The sequence below is a fragment of the Melanerpes formicivorus genome, unplaced genomic scaffold, assembly GCF_026170545.1.
Source record: "Melanerpes formicivorus ecotype bairdi unplaced genomic scaffold, bMelFor1.0.p_v2 SCAF_6, whole genome shotgun sequence".
NCBI classification, from domain to species: Eukaryota; Metazoa; Chordata; class Aves; order Piciformes; family Picidae; genus Melanerpes; species Melanerpes formicivorus.
Genome location: NW_027142358.1, coordinates 27,449,996 through 27,466,252, shown reverse-complemented (window position 1 = coordinate 27,466,252; position 16,257 = coordinate 27,449,996). Strand labels below are relative to the sequence as shown.

General features: G+C 45.5%; 1 protein-coding gene across 2 annotated transcripts in view; it reads right to left on the bottom strand.

The window, feature by feature from the left end:
- PTPRE (protein tyrosine phosphatase receptor type E) overlaps positions 1-16,257 on the bottom strand; it is a 124,179-nt gene that overhangs the window by 49,529 nt on the left and 58,393 nt on the right. Inside the window, exon 1 of one of the 2 annotated variants that reach the window (XM_068140213.1) lies at positions 5,950-6,002. The exons of the other annotated variant lie outside the window; for it this stretch is intronic. The gene's annotated coding sequence lies outside the window, so the exon portion shown is untranslated. Of the gene's footprint in view, positions 1-5,949; positions 6,003-16,257 lie in introns of those variants that run through there. 2 annotated transcript variants of the gene reach the window in all.

Below are 16,257 nucleotides of genomic sequence, written 5' to 3'. Positions count from 1 at the left end.
TGGAGGGTTTCCAAGAGCCTGGGAAGTGTAAGGAACATCAAGGGTTCTCACAAAATTACAGACACAAATACCATGCCAGACATCTTGTATCTGTTCTCCTGAATGTGACGAAGTGTAAGTTGGGTGACCAGGCACTGCCCCACATTTTATCGGAAATAAACACATCTACAAAGATTATGCAAATTTGGGGATGTCATTTTTGTCTGAAGCGCTTTGCATTCATGCTTGCTAGAGAAAGGATTAAAACTTACAGCAAATAGTGTTGCCAGCGGGCCCAGGGAAATGATTGTCCCCTTGCACTTGGCACGAGTGAGGTCGCACCTTGAATATTGGGATCAGTTTTGTGCCCCTCACTCCAAGAAGGGCATTGAGGTGCTGGAGCATGTTCAGAGAAGGGCAGTGATCCTGGTTAAAGGTCTTGGGATGGGTCTTGTGAGGAGTAGTTGAGGGAACTGGGCTTCTTTAGCCAGTTGGTCCTGCTGAACACTCTCAATGCCCAGAGTCTGGTTTCTCCACCTGGCGGCAGGGGCTGTCCTACCCAGAGCAGGTGAACCAGCACAGTGATGTTCCCCTATCTGGCTAGGAAACTTGGACACCAAGAGCAACTCTCATTGTCAGTTGGGCTGACTGCAGCTACTTTCTGTTTCCTGAAGGTCTGACATTCCAACCATGACTCTGCTGACCCACCTTAGCACACCAGGCAGTGCCAAGTTAAACTGTAACTAGAATGGTTTTTGTGTGACTTCATTTTTGATTAGGGCTTTATTGCAGCATTCTGTCATCAGGCAGTTAAGAGACCCTTACTGCAGCATTTCAACCAAAATTATGCATTTGAATTATATTTTTACTAAATAACTAGGAAAAAAGTGTTCCTTTCTGCTTCAAAGGGACAAGGGGAAGTAGGAACTTGCATGAAGATGAAATCACAGAATCGCTTTGGTGAGAAGAGACCTTTAAGATCATCAAGTCCAACTGTTAACTCAGCATTGCCAGGTCACCACTAAATCTCAGCACTGTATCTACATGGCTTTGAAATATCTCATAGGATGGGGACTCCGCCATTGCCCTGGGCCTGACAACCGTTTTGGGGAACAAATTGTTCCAACTTAAACCTTCTCTGGTGCAACTTGAGGCTGTTTTCTCTTGGGAGAAGACACCAACTCCCACCTGACTCCAACCTCCTGTCAGAGAGTTGTAGAGAGTGAGAAGGTCTCTACTTAGCCTCCTTTTCTCCACACTGAACAACCCCAGGTTCCTCAGCTGCTCCTCCTAAGAATTGTGCTCTAGATCCTTCACCATCTTCACTGCCCTTCTTTGGACATGCTCCAGCATCTCACTGTCATCCTTTCAGTGAGTGACCCAAAACTGAACCCAGACTCAAGCTGCAGCCTCACTGGTACTGAGTACAGGGGGACAATCACTTCCCTGTTTCAAGACAAGTCTCTTCAAGACAATTTACTAAATGGCAGAGGGTAGCACCAAGTGCCAGGGAACCCCTCTGATGGAAAGGCCAAGCTGTCCACCACCATATCCACATTGGGCACCCAAAGTCTGTGGAACAGCAGGACCCCAGCATCTACCCCCCAGCCCCATGGGCAAACGTGTCAGATACAGCACATCGCCACTCCATGGGGCATCAGCTGGAAAGAGTTTTTCATGTCCCTCTTGTTCAGGATAATAATTCTATAGCAATTTGTTACTTGGAGTTATGAGTTAAGCCTCAAATCAAAATTCCCAATAATTTAGGAAAAGTCCCTTATTTTAACATGTTTTAAAATTCAGGTGCATTAGAAACAAAAATAAATATATATACATGGTACCTTTCATTTTTTCCCCCTATTATATTTCATCAAAAAATGTAATTTTTAATAGGAGGCTACTCACTGTTGAGATTTTTACACCTAGAAAGACAAGATTTGCTTCTGACATGAAATCATGGGATCATAGAATGGTTTGGCTTGAAAGGGACCTTACAGATCGTCTAGTTTCACCCCCCTGCCATGCAGGGCAGGGACACCTTCCACTAGAGCAGGTTGCTCAAGGCCCTGGCCCATCCTGACCTCTTCAGGAACAGCAAGAGAATTTAAGGGTAAAAGCCTATTATTTAAAATTATGTCTGGTTTAGCATAACTGCTCATAAAATTCTATCTGACAACAACAACAACTCCTCATGTATTCCATGCAAACACCTGTAAGAAAGATCATTTAAAGGAGATGGAAATAATTAGATTTGGAAAAATACAAATTAGAGTAATCACATACACGCAACAGAGTGAGTGAGGCAAAGCCCCAATTAACTGCCAAAAATGAATTCTCATTTAAATTAATCAAACTTGATAGACTGTCTCACTTGCTTAGTCACTTTGTTTCTAATTCGGGTAGACAAATTATTGCACTTTGTTTCAATTTTAGAGAATCCCAGCACAGAGGGTGTGGGAAGAGACCTTTGGAGATCATCTCGTCAAACGCCCTGGCTGAAGGAGGGTAACCCACAACAGGTTGCCCAGGATCACAATGGCCAAGTGGGTTTGGAAACTCTCCAAGAAAAGGGGACTCCACAACCTCTCTGGGCAACCTGCTCCAGGGCTCCAGCATCCTCACACCAAAGAGCCTTTTCCTCCTGTTCAGATGGAACCTCCTGGGTTCCAGTTCGTGCCCATTGCCCCTTGCTTGTCACTGGGCACCACTAAGAATAGTCTGGCCCCATCTCCTTGCCCCACAACCTTCCTGAGCATTGAGAAGATCCCCTCTCAGTCTGCTCTTCTCCATGCTAAAGAGCCCCAGGGCTCTCAGCCTTTCCTCCTCACAGAAATGCTCCAAGCCCCTCAGCATCTTTGTAGCCTCTGCTGGACTCTCTCCAGTAGTTCCCTGTCTCTCTTGAACAATGGAGCCCAGAATTGGACCCAGTACTCCAGATATGGCCTCACTACAGCAGAGTAGAGGAGGAAAAAAACCTTCCTCAATCTCCCCATGAGACAATTTGCCTTCTTGGCCACAAGGGCACATTCCTGGTTCACGATGAATTTGTCTATCAGTGCTCTCAGGTCATTCTCTGCAGAGCTGCTTTCCAGCAGGTCAGCCCCTCAGGGTCTGGGGGTTATTCCTCCCCAGGTGCAGGTCTCTACAATTACCTTTGTTCACTTTCTGAGCTTCCCCACCACCTAGCTCCCCAGCCCTCCTCTCCTTCATGCAAGAGGAAGTTAGCATTTGAAGCATTGAGTAATGTGTGTGACAAAAAAACCACAGGAGTGTTAAGATATGACCATTTCTGATGTGCCAGAGGCCAGTTTCCGGGGTGATCACACTGCAATCTGCCTGGACACACAGTCATGGAGCTACACACAGCTTAGCAAGGATTTACAGAAAAAAATAAAATATATGTTATCTCTTGAAAACAAGATATGTTTAAAGATAACCTCAATACAGAGAAAAACAACCCCTTGTGTAAAAGTCACTTTTAATTCTCCTGATCTGGTATGGCTGCTCCTATTTGTCTTTCTCAGTATCATGAGCAAGTCTCAAGCCCAGCCTACCATGGCCAACACGAGTTCAAATCCATTTCAATTAGTGATGCTGGGATCTCTGGTGTATACAAATCACTGGTTGTCACCAGCAGATTAAGCACTGCATTAGCAAGTCTGCTCTGAGGAGGAGTCAGTGACAGTGTTGACTGTGGGGGTGACAAGTCACTGTGACAAAGTGACGTTTACCACATGAAAAATGGGAAGGAATTTTTTTCAATCAATCAGATTCCACGAGTGCAACAAGGACCAGGAGGCAGCAGCACAGCGCTTAGGATGACTGGGATGTTCTATTTCCTTGGGTTCTTTGAGTCTAATCCTGGTGAGTAACAGTGCCAAAGCAGTTTTGAAGATACGCTGCATGATAAATTGGAGGATTTAAAAGAGGATTGGTTTAGACGTGCTTGAAACCAAGAACACTATGAACTTTGACTGCAGCCTTCATTTTGGTAAAGCATACATTTCCTGCTCATGAATTATGTTCATGGCTTCTCTGCAGCCCCATGGCTCTGGAAATGAAGAAAACAAAAGAAAGAGCGATTTTTTTTTTTTCCTCCATCCATGCTGTGGGGCTCTCAAAAGCATTTTGGTTGGAAGAGATCTTTTAGATCACATCCAACCATTAACCTAGCACTGTCAGGTCACCACTAAGCCAGGTTCCTCAGCACCACATCGACATGGGTTTGAAATCTCTTCAGGGATGGTTGCTCCACCACCACCACCCTGGATAGCCTGTTCCAGGGCTCCATCACTCTCACAGGGAAGATGTTTGTCCTCGTGTTCAGATGGAATTCCCTGGGTTCAAGTTTGTGCTTGTTGCCAGGCACCACTGAAAAGAATCTGGCCCCATCCTCTTGCACCCCACCCTTTAGATCTCACTGAGCATTCAGAAGATCCCCTCTCAGGCTGCTCTTCTCCAGGCTGAACAGCCCTAGGTCTCTCAGCCTCTCCTCCTAGTAGAATTATGCAGGCATCCTCCAGTCCTCCTTTCACAAATAAGAATCAGAGTTTCATAGACTTGTTTCAGTTGGAAGAGACCTTTAAGATCATCACATCTAATCATACATATTTTCACATAGATCAAATCTCATCATATATATTTTCACATATATTCATACATTTTATGCATTGGAAAGATCAGGCAGGTCCTTCCCTAAGCTCTCCTGCGTAGATCAACTACTTCAGCAACTCACACAGTGCAGCTGATGACTAGTTCTTCAGACTTTGCAACTTCTCTACATCTGCAAGATGCCCTCACCACAGAGTTTCCTTAATTATTCAAGATTGCTCTGAGTGCTATTAAGACAATACCTGCCATGCAAGCCAAGCCATTAATAAACACAATGCAGAACAATGTCCAGGCTGCTGGGAAGGCCACACACCTGCAAGCTTCAGAGTGACGTTTTTCCAACTAAAAACAGCTCTGAAAGCATCAGTTTTAGGGTCACAGCAACAATGTGAGGGCTGGAACATCTCTGTTGTGAGGACAGGCAAGGACAGTTGGGGTTGTACAGCCTGGAGGAGAGAAAATTCTGTGGAGACCTTCTTATGGCCTTTTGGGACTTAAACGGGCCAGTCAGAAAGCTGGGGACATACTTTTAACAGAGCCTGCTGTGACAGGACTAGGGATGATGGTTTTAAACTTAAAGAGGGAGATTCAGCCTAGAAAGAAAAGGAAGATTTTTTTTTTATGCTGAGGAGGTTGAGACACTGGCACAGGATACCCAGAGAAGTGCTAGATGCCCCATCCCTGGAAATATTCCAGGTCAGGTTGTTTGGGATTCTGAGCAACCTGCTCTAGTTGCAGATGTCCCTGCTGACTGCAGCAGGGATGACCTTTATAGGTCCCTTCTCAAGCCAAACCAAACTGTGATTCTATGATCACATTCACCTTTTCCTAACAAGCTTCTGAGACAGCATCATCTCTTTTAAACAGGGATGAAACCCATGAGGCATGTTACACAGTCCCAGGAAAAAGCCTGATGCTCCAGGACATGTCACATCTTTCAAACAGCTTCTAGTACTGACATTTAGTTGGTTCAGTGTTTTTCCTTGAAGCATAGCTATGCTGGGAAACGTTCAGCTCCTCCTCATCCCCTTCTGCTCACACAGTATCTCCTGGCCCCTTCAAATTCCTTAACACAAATCCAGGGATCTCTCTACTCCACCCTGTTCTCGGATTAAGGAGATAAAAACTATCCAGTTACACCCAAACACAAATTTATCCTTCCCTTGTCAGCCAAACACAAATTTATCCTTCCCTTGGCAGCCTAAGTTTCCATCCTTGCACCACATGGCACTGGTGCCTGGTGGCTTTGGTTGCCATTTCCCTGCTTGTCCCTAGGCAGCACAGGACCCCAACACATTAAGCATCCTCTGCCAGAGAGGACAGCTAAGGCACCCCTCTTCCATGCATTCCTCTACCTACCTTCAGCGCTCACAAATGCAGCCCTTGAAGGACCACTTCAGCCCAACCACCGGCAGTCATCTCACAGAGGTACAGCTGTAGAGGAGCTGAACAACAGCCACTGCACCAAACCCGGAGTCAGAAACCAGAAAATTCACGAGAAGATGTTTCTTCTCTTTTTGGTCCCAGGGAAAGACATTTCCCCTGTCTTAACTGCAACACCCAGTCCTGCCCCCAGGCAGCAAACTGTAGCTGTGGGAATAGAAAAACTGTGACCTGAAATGCCAAGTCTGAGCCCAAATTCCACTGCACAACAGCTTCAGATGGAGCAAGAGAGACAGAAAGTGGAAACCACCAGAACAGCAACCCCAGAGCTTAATGCCACCAGTCAGCCTCTACCTGTCCCAGTGCCCCCACCCCAACTTCATCCTACCCACTGTCCATGTTCAGCATCACAAGCCAGCTGCTGACAGGTGACTCCATATGCAGGCACAATTCTCAACCAACTGCAAAGCCCAAAAACCTGCTCTATTTTTGTAGTTCAAGGATGAGCTGAAGGAGTTGACACAGTCTTTAACTCACAATATCTCCGCAGGTTTGTCAGACAACACTTGAACGTCTACCTCTGTTGTAGGACTTCTTTAAAGGAAGGACAACCTATTTTCAGTTTATTGCTTTTTTTCTTCTACTGTGCAGTTGAGCTTGGACTTATTCCTTTTTCTTCTGACCACTTTCACCATTTCCTTTTTGCTAACGTGCTCAGTTGCAGCAGCGGTTTCTGCAATGCTAGGCTGTATGAGTGGAAACGAAGAACCACACCTTGCTCTTAATCATCCACAAAATGATTTATGGCTAGGGAGCAGTATATCACACAATCCCAGCATGGTGGAGGTTGGAAGGGTCATTAGGGTCCTCTCAGCTATAACAGGGTCACTCCATGGCAGGCTGTCTAGCATCACAATATCCAGGAGGGTTTGGAATCTCTCCAGAGAAGGAGACTCATTCCACAGCCTGCTCCAGGGATCTGGCACCTTCACAGCAAAGTGTTTCTTCATGTTTAGCTGGAACTTCCTGTGTTCCAGAGACCCTGGAATGGGTTGTCCAGGGAGGTGGTCGAGGCCCTGTCCCTGGGGGTGTTTAAGAGCAGGCTGGCTGAGGCTCTGTCCAGCCTGATCTAGTGTGGGGTGTCCCTGCCCATGGCAGGGGGGTTGGAACTAGATGATCCTTGTGGTCCCTTCCAACCCTGAATGAAACTATGAAACTAAGATTGTGCCTGTTGCCCCTTGTCCTGTCGCTGGGCACCACTGAAGAGTCTGGCCCCATCCTCTTTATTGCTGATGGCCCAATTTTTGCACCAGGCCACAGACCATTTCACATCTCGTTACGGCTATCACACACCAGCCATGCCATTTTATAGAGAGAGAAAAGCTTAGAATTAGTGAGAAGTCAGCCCTCCCCTGGGCCCTGCTCCCCATCTCAGAAGAGCATTCTATCAGCCTTTTGATGAACATGTGATCATCTCCAGCTTTTGGTATCTAAAAAGAGGAGCCATCTATTCAAAAACAGTGCAAGAGTAAAGGCCTGATCTTATTTTTGGCAGAGGAAGTTTAAATTCCCTAGGCTCTCCCTGCTAACCTCCACTTGTCCTTTCACTCCCTTCCCTACTCTAAATCACCAGAAATTCTAGATCAGAGTTTAAGCCCTAAAAGACAATTTAAAGCTTAGAGACAGAGGCTCAGCACAGAAGACACTGCACCCAGATAATGAGCTACAACTCTGAAGAGAACAGCTCTGGGCAAATCTGCGGTGAGGACTCTCAGTTAATGAGAGCTGCAGCAGTGGGTGGCATGGGCAGGATGCTGGTGCTGAGTCAGAAAGAAATCCACACTCAGGCCACTGATACCATCCCCACAGCATGGAATGGCACATAAAAAGGAAGTGGTTGTGCCTACTGAGTTGGAGGTGGCCCACCTTTCAGGGCACTTGTGACTCCTGAAGCCTGGTGACAACCATAAACCTATGGCCTAGCCAGCTCCACCACAGCCATGGTTCCAGGAGGATGCTCACATCAGTTCCAGCATCAATGAGCTGCCCACCATCTGAATGGAAAATCAGGTCATGAAAAATTGAGGTGAGACTAAAGCATAAAAAAAACATATTATGAGGTACTAAAATGGTGCTGTTGGAGAGGGTCCAGAGTAGGACACAAAAATGACCAGAGGGCTGAAACCCCTCTGCTGTGATGTCAGGCTGAGAGAATTACAGTTGATCAGCCTGGAGGAGCAAAGGCTCCAGAGACTCTCCAGTAGTTCCTTGTCCATCTTGAACAGCAGAGCCCAGAAGTGGACCCAGAACTCCAGATGTGGCCTCACTAGAGCAGAGTAGGCCATACCCCAAATTAATTACGTTTTATTGAATAGATGTAGAGATCTGTTCAAGCCAACAGGCAAATTTGCATTTACATTTGAGTGTTTCCAGCATGCCCTTCTCCCAACAGGACTGTGCTGGAGACTGAAGTCACAAATTAGGGTCACCTTTCCCTGTGCAGTGTCAGCAAATCAATCTGCAATGCCTTTCCAGCAGGGCTCATACATAAATTAGGCAACCTGCAATTGATTCGCAAGAGAAACCCTTGAGCAGTGGAGTGAAACACCAATAAAATCTTACAATTAACTTGAGGGGCTGCCTTTTGTTCTGTCCCAGTGGTCCTTTTATTCTTCAGTTGCAGAAAACATATCATCATACAGATGCTCCCACGTAAGAGATCTATATGAATATTTAAAACCGCTTCTTGAAACCAAAGAGCTAATTATACAAGATGGAAAATGCATACAGAGGGATTATAGGCTGTGGAAGGACCAGATTAAATGCTTGTGTTTCAGCAGCAAAGTATTTCACTCTGGAGGACAGAAGGAGAGGAAGGGGGAGGGAAAAAATAATACAAAAGCACAGGTGTGCATCCTGTCTTCACATTCAAAACAGAAGAGAACATGGCATCGGGATGCAGGTCCAGAGAAGGGCCACAAAGATGATCAGAGGGCTGGAGCACCTCTTCATTGAAGCTAGGCTAGGAAAGTTGGGGCTGTTCAGCCTGGAGGAGAAAGGCTCTGAGGAGACCTTACAGCTGCATTTCAGTATCTGAAGGGGACTTAGAAAGCCTATTTAGGTTTGTAAGGAGGACAGGATGAGCAATGGTTTGAAACAAGAGCAGGGTGGATTTAGGCTGGACATAAGGAGGCTGTTCTTCACAATAAGAGTGATGAAATACTGGAACAGGTTGCCCAGGAATGTGGTGGAAGCCTCATTCCTGGATATCTGCAAGGTCAAACTTGATGGGGCCCCTGCCCATCTACTTAGAGATGCCCCACTGACTGCAGGGAGGTTGGACTAGATGACCTCTGAGGGTCCCTTCCAACTCGATGCATTCTGTGATTATGTCTGAGAATTCATTTGCAATACAGCAAGAAGGTGCTGTAATACATCAATAATGGCCTGGAAAAGCATTATGACTTCCAAACACTTTGATGGGGCCTACAGGAAAGATGGGAAGGGACTCTTTCTCGGGGAATGCAGTGATAGGACAAGAGGTAATTACTGCAAAGTGAAAGAGAAGAGATTTAGACTAGATATTAGGAAGAAGCTCTTCACTGTGAGGCGGGTAAGACAGTGGCACAAGTTGCCTGTGAAGCTGTGGATGTCCCACCCTTGGAAGTGTTCAGGGTTTGGCAGCATGGGGCTCTGAGCAATCTGATCCACTGGAGGGTGTCCCTACCCATGGCAGGGGGGGTTGGAACTAGACAATCTTTACAGGCCGCTTCCAATCTGAACCATCCTATGATTCCATGAAGTCTCCTCCTTTCAGCACACAAACACACAGCTCAGAGGCAGTACTGGAGGGGCTGTGTCAGCTTCTGACTGCTGCTCTGAAATACAATGGGTTTGACAGCACAAGGCTTGACATGCTCTTGTACCTTTTGTCTTCTTACCACACTTCTTGTTCCTACTTATATCAACAACCATGCATCAAATTGCCAAATAAGCAGGTTAAAACAAGAGGAAGGAGGAGGAAAGACTACCTTTTCCTCCTTTTTTTCCTAAAATCTGAACTAGTTTAATGATGAAACTCCTAAGAATAGCCCAACCAACAGCTGAGCCTCTGAAACTGGGGTGCCCACATACTGCAAAGCTGGCAAGGGACTACAGAGCAGCAGCAGTAATTAGAGGGCTGAACATCTCAAACTGGGAACAGCATCTGACCCAGCCTGGTCAGGAGTAGCTTGGGCATGCCTACAGATCACACTCACACTGCAGGTGGGTTTCCACATCTCTCTCTCTCATTACAAGGACTGCTTCTTTGCAGCCTCCTTGGCAGAGCTCATGCAGTTCTCAACCTTGCTGATGTCCTACAGACAAGCACTTGCTCTTCAAGCTGAAATAATGCTTTAAATAATTACCTTAATCCACAAGGCCTCCGCCTCCAGCTCTCTCCTTTCTTTAAGCACACAGTATTTTCTATAACCAGGCTTGACTCTTTCCAATTACTGTTATGACCCACCTCCTGACCCCTGGCCTGGCCAACATCAATCCCTTTGTAAACAGCATGGATGTACCATCCACAGCCTGAGCTGCCAGCCAGATGTCAGTGACAGACACCAGGCTATAGGCATACATACGTTGGAAGGAAGCTTAAAGACCATCTAGTTTCATGGCTGGGAACCCAAACTGCCCTGAATGCTTCTCCATGGGGGGGGTCTAAAACAGCTCCCTCAGGCTGAGTCAGCTGGGTTCAAACCCTTACAAGAGCATGAACCAGAATCTTTCACAACACAAGAAAACAACATGATAAACGTCACTTTGGGGATTATCTTTAGCGCTAAAGCAACAGGAGTTCTTGATGTTCAGACTAAGGCACACATCATATGAGGCGAGCAGAGGATCACACTCACTTTGTACATCCCAGGGGCTCACAGAAAGTACCAGCTTCAAAACAGGCCAGGCATAGGCTGCAGTTTACTACAGGCAAAAAAGAAAACCCCAACCACCTAAAAAAAATCCATCCTCTTTGTAGTCTCTCTTCCTCTGTGGCTTCCACTTAGGAAGTGTTTGTCTGTGTATATCATATCATGGAATCACAGAGCACTTTGGTTGGGAAAGGGCCTCTAAAGGTCATCTAGTCCAACCCCATGCAGTGAACATAGCCATCTTCAACTAGAGTGGGTTGCTCAGAGCGCCATGCAACCTGAATGGTTCCAAGGATGGGCCATCTACCACCTTCTCTGGACAGCCTGGGTCAGTCCTTCGCCACCTTCACATATACATAAGTAAACTACTAGAGAGAGTCCAACAGAGGCTACAAAGCTGATTAAGGGAATAGAACATCTCTCTTACAAGGAAAGGCTGGGAGACCTGGGACTGTTTAGCCTGGAGAAGAGGAGGCTGAGAGGGGACCTTCTTCATGTTTACAAATACCTTAAGGGTGGGTGTCAAAAAGATAGGGTCAGTCACGTTTCATTAGTGCCTAGTGATAGGACAAGAGGTAACAAACTGGCACACAGGAAGTTCTACTTCAACATGAGGAAAAACCTCTTTATTATGAGAGTGTTGGAACACTGGAACAGACTGCCCTAAGGAGGTTGTGCAGTCTCTTCCTCTAAAAGCTTTCAAGCCTACAAGAAAGCTGGTGTGGGACTTTTTAGGGTGTCAGAGCAGTGATAGGACTAAGGGGAGTGGAAAAAAAAATAGAAATGGGTAGATTCAGATTGAATATTAGGAAGAAGTTCATCACCATGAGGGCGGTGAGACACTAGAACAGGTTGCCCAGGGAAGTGGTAGAAGCCCTATCCCTGGAGGTTTCTAAGGCCAGGCTAGATGTGGCTCTGAGCAACCTGATGTAGTGTGAGGTGTCCCAGCCCATGGCAGGGTGGTTGGAACTGGATGACCCCTGAGGTCCCTTCCAACCCTAACAATTCTATGATTCTATGACCCGCCTGGATGTGTTCCTGTATGACCTGCCCTAGACAACCCTACTTTGTCAGAGGAGTTAGACCCTCTGACCTCCTTCCAACCCCTACCATTCAATGATAGATATACAAAGTCTCCAATATTTTACAAAGAAGCACTAAAAAAACTACAAAAAGCCATCCCATAGTATTTATCCTTCATACTAGGTAATACTCCCCTGAGCCTGATGGTAGCACAGCAAAACAGCAACCAAATCCAAGGTTAAGGAAATACATGGCCACGTGCTACATGTGCAAACCTGCACCCCCCAATGAAAAGCAATCTCAGTGACCAGCATATTAAATGCATAAGAAATAATTACCCAGCTAATGAGGCAAATTCTGCCAGATGCTGAACTTAAACCTCAGATAATTTTATGCAGCACCTGTTTTGTGTGTGGAGTCACAGCACAAGCACCTGTGGAAACATGAACAGAGATTCAGAGGTAACATCTGGTTTTGTATCACTGTCTTGCTGAGCACTCATCAAAAGCTTGATACTCCCATGATTAATTTGAAAGACAGCACTGTCTCTGGGACAGATGGCAGCTCTCTGCTCTTCCAGCTCCTCTGCACCAAGGTTTGAAGCAACAGCAGGGCCTGCAGTACATCTGTATTGTAGCATCTGTCACCAGTGCCTGCTACTTCACTTCTGTGACACTAAGTCAGTCAACAGATACATTTACTTTATAGAAACTAAATTTGTAGTATCAACAGCAGCCACTTTCATTTGAGATAAGGCCTTGGGACATGAAATGCACCAGATTTTTCTCAGCCATTTTTAAGTTGTAGGCCTGGCTAATAAGCCATTTATGTCCAAAAAAGGACTACTATCCCTATAAACCTGCATTAGCTGCAAAGTTCTTTACAGCCTGGAGTCTCAAAAAACAGATAGACACTGCATTTGTATTTAAAATTAAACTAAAAAGGCCTGGAGATATTAGAAATGGAAAATCCAAGCCTGCAGCAGGGGTTGTGCAGGCAGCTGTTGGAGACTGTGTCAAGTTCCAGGGGATGCAGGAATTCAAGACTGTCCACAGAACTTGCAGGCAACATCTCTGGGATTCCCCCCACACCCTTGGGATCCATAGAATCCCAGCATAGTGAGGGCTGGGTGGGAACTCTGGAGATTATCCAGTCCAACACCCCTGCTAAAGCAAGGTCACCCACAGCAGGCTGCCTAGGATCACAGTGCCCAGGTGGGCTTGGAATCTCTCTAGAGAAGATGACTTCACTGCAGGAGGGTTGATCACTGGCCCAGACACAGCTTCAGCATCTCCGCACAGAGTGCTGAAAGCACTCACACATGCTCTGCTGCACTGAGAAAATCAAATCCCTCCAGAACAAGCTACCTGCAACTTTTCATTGTGTAACAGAATATTAAGGTTTCTTGGTGGGGAAAGATTTATCTTTACTCAGCTCTCAAGAAGAAGAATTGGGATCATAAAAGAGGAACAACAACCGGGGGTGGGGGAGGGAGGGGGCAGGGTGGAAGTTAACCTCACGAGGAAAATGCTGATGCAGGCTGGAAAAGCCCCCAGACAGAAAAATTACAAGAGCAACGATCTCTCTAACACTGCACTCTGCAGCAGTCACAGAGGTTAAGTACAGCAAGAACTCCTACCTTCTTCCAATAATACCACCTCTGATGGCAAACCACCACCATTAGACCCTGATGGCAATTCACCACTGAAACATCCCTGGGGGAATGCAGTGACTTTTCCATTGTTTCAGCTCAGATCACCCTCAGACTGGGAAAATTCAAGAAAACCCAACAAAACAATACTGGGCTAAGTCCTTGGAGCATCTTTCAAAGTCTGTAGTCTTCTTGAACTTTTAAGCTTGCCCTGGGTTTGGAGAAATGAAAACCTATTGGAAGATACTAAAACACAAAACTCAATTATTTCATCTCTTTGGGAAGGTGTCCTCCCTGAGACATGTGTGATATTCAGAACCCAGGTAGTTGCTCCCCTCCAGCACTCTGCCAAAAATTAACCTTTTTCATAGAAAAATAAAAATGAGGGAGTAAGGGACAGGGCAGGAAAGCACAGTTTAAATGTCTGAATCTCTATTCTAACCTCCTGCATGCCATTCCAAATTCATAATGGTGAGCCATGCTTTCTGCAAATGTTCTCGAAGAGTAGGAACTCATAGAATACTTTCTGAGCTCAGATCCTCAAAAGGCTACAAAGATGCTGAGGGGCCTGGACCATCTCTGTGGGGAGCAAGGGCTGTTTAACCTGGAGAATAGCAACATGAAAGGGGATCTTCTCAATGTTCAGCAAGAGCTAAAGGTACCCTGTGCCAGAAGAAGGAGCAACAGGAACAAACTGGAACTCAGAAGGTTCTGTCTGAACATGAGGAGAAACAACTTTGCTGTAAGGGTGCTGGAGCCCTGGGGAGGCTACACAGAGAGGTTGTGGAGTCTCCTGCTCTGGAGAGATTCCAAACCAGCCCAGACACTGTAGTAAGTGTCACTAGGAAAGAAAACCCAACCCATCCAAGTACAAATGTGCAGAGATTCCTCATGAAACTTCACCCAAGGCAGAAGCAACCAGGACTTGCTTTTTCAGTCCTTGAGCTCTCAAAGCCTCCTGTGCCTGTCCTAATCCCCTTCTTAAACAGTGGCATTTAACCAAAAACATACACACCCCATCTTGTTTCCCTTCTCCCTGCTCTGTTGGAAAACTTCATACAGCAATATTTACTCAGCAAAACATCTGGTCTGGTATGAATTGGATTTACAAACCCATCTTAGCAGGGGGTGAGCCTGGGCTGTATTCAAACAAATGCCTTAAACCACTCACTCTTTTTCCATAGATTACAGCATACCTCCAGTGCAGTGGAATTCAACATGCCAAATGTTTTGCTGTGGTATCTAACTGGCTTTAAAACGCTCTTAAATTAACAAACAGGCTTCTTGTTAGCAAAGTCTCTTTGCAATGGGAGCTGAAAGGAGGTGAGGCACTGATAAGAAAATAATAGTTAATATTTTGGGATACAGAATTATCCTGCACTGCTAAATATCTTTTTCTCTGTACTTACTGATTACTAAAGGACAGAAGTAGATTTAGTATAAGCTGAATGATGCATAGTAAGCTTTAAAAAAAAAAGAATTCAAAAATCTATACATTAGGTTTAGAAAACAGGACAGACCTCTACACATCACTATTTACAGTTAGGCTTAAAATTGGAGCTGTAAATTAGTATGCACGTATAAATGATGCTACAAAACACCTTCAAATCAAGAAGAACTGAAAACCACTTCAGAAACATTATTCCAAAATAGAAGATACAGAGAGATGAGGTAAAAATCTACCAAGGAAGATGATGATCTCTGATGGTTACACTGCTAACAGACATAGAGCTGTCCAAGCTATCGACACCTGCACTGCTGGAGATGTCCTTTCCTTGCGCCTAACTCACCTCCCATTAATCATCATCTCACTTTTACAACCCTACAAATTGATGGCTTCACATTAGTTCCCTGAGGCAATGACATTCATTTTGCAAAGCCAGGTTCATGATGTGCTATAAAAGACAATTTGACACCCCTTCAAATTATAGCCAGAAGTGTGGGCTTTTCTCCACAACGTCCACCACAGCCAATTTTGGTGTCTCTAGGGTGAATACCAAAGTCTAAGCATTGCTCCTTCATGGCCACTCTGCTCCCCTTCCTGGTTAATGGGGACTGGCCATAGGAAACTCGATTAAGCCTCAGCTTGAAGATGCTATTGTCAAACAGTAAGAAGTAACATGGTGGGGAAAAATAAAATTGAAAAACACCCCCCCCCCCCCCCCCCCAATCCACAAACAAAAACCAAAACAAAAACCCCACATCACCCCCCCAAAAACCCCAAAACAAACAAAACCCCCAAAACCAAAACACTCCCCCCTCCCAAAAAGCCAGTTCAGTTAACCACATCACAGAATCACAGAACATTAGGGGTTGTAAAGGGACCCTGAAAGATCCCCTAGTCCATCTCCCCTACCAGAACAGGATCACCTATGCCAGATCACACAGGAATGCATCCAGACATGCTTTGAATATCTCCAGAGAGGGAGACTCCACAACACCCCTGGGCAGCCTGTTCCTTGCTCCTGCTGCTGGCCCATACTTTGTGTCCACATACAAACCTAACCTACACAGAAATATAAATAAGATAAAATACCTAATACATGGAGTTAAAGTGACACAATTGGAGAAAAACATTAAAAGAACATCAAAAGGAGCTTTAAAATAATTTGAAAAAATTATTGCTGCCAGTGTTGCCTATTGCCCCACTGAGTTACCTCCATGATCTTAAAGGTTTATTGATAGTCTCTTCCT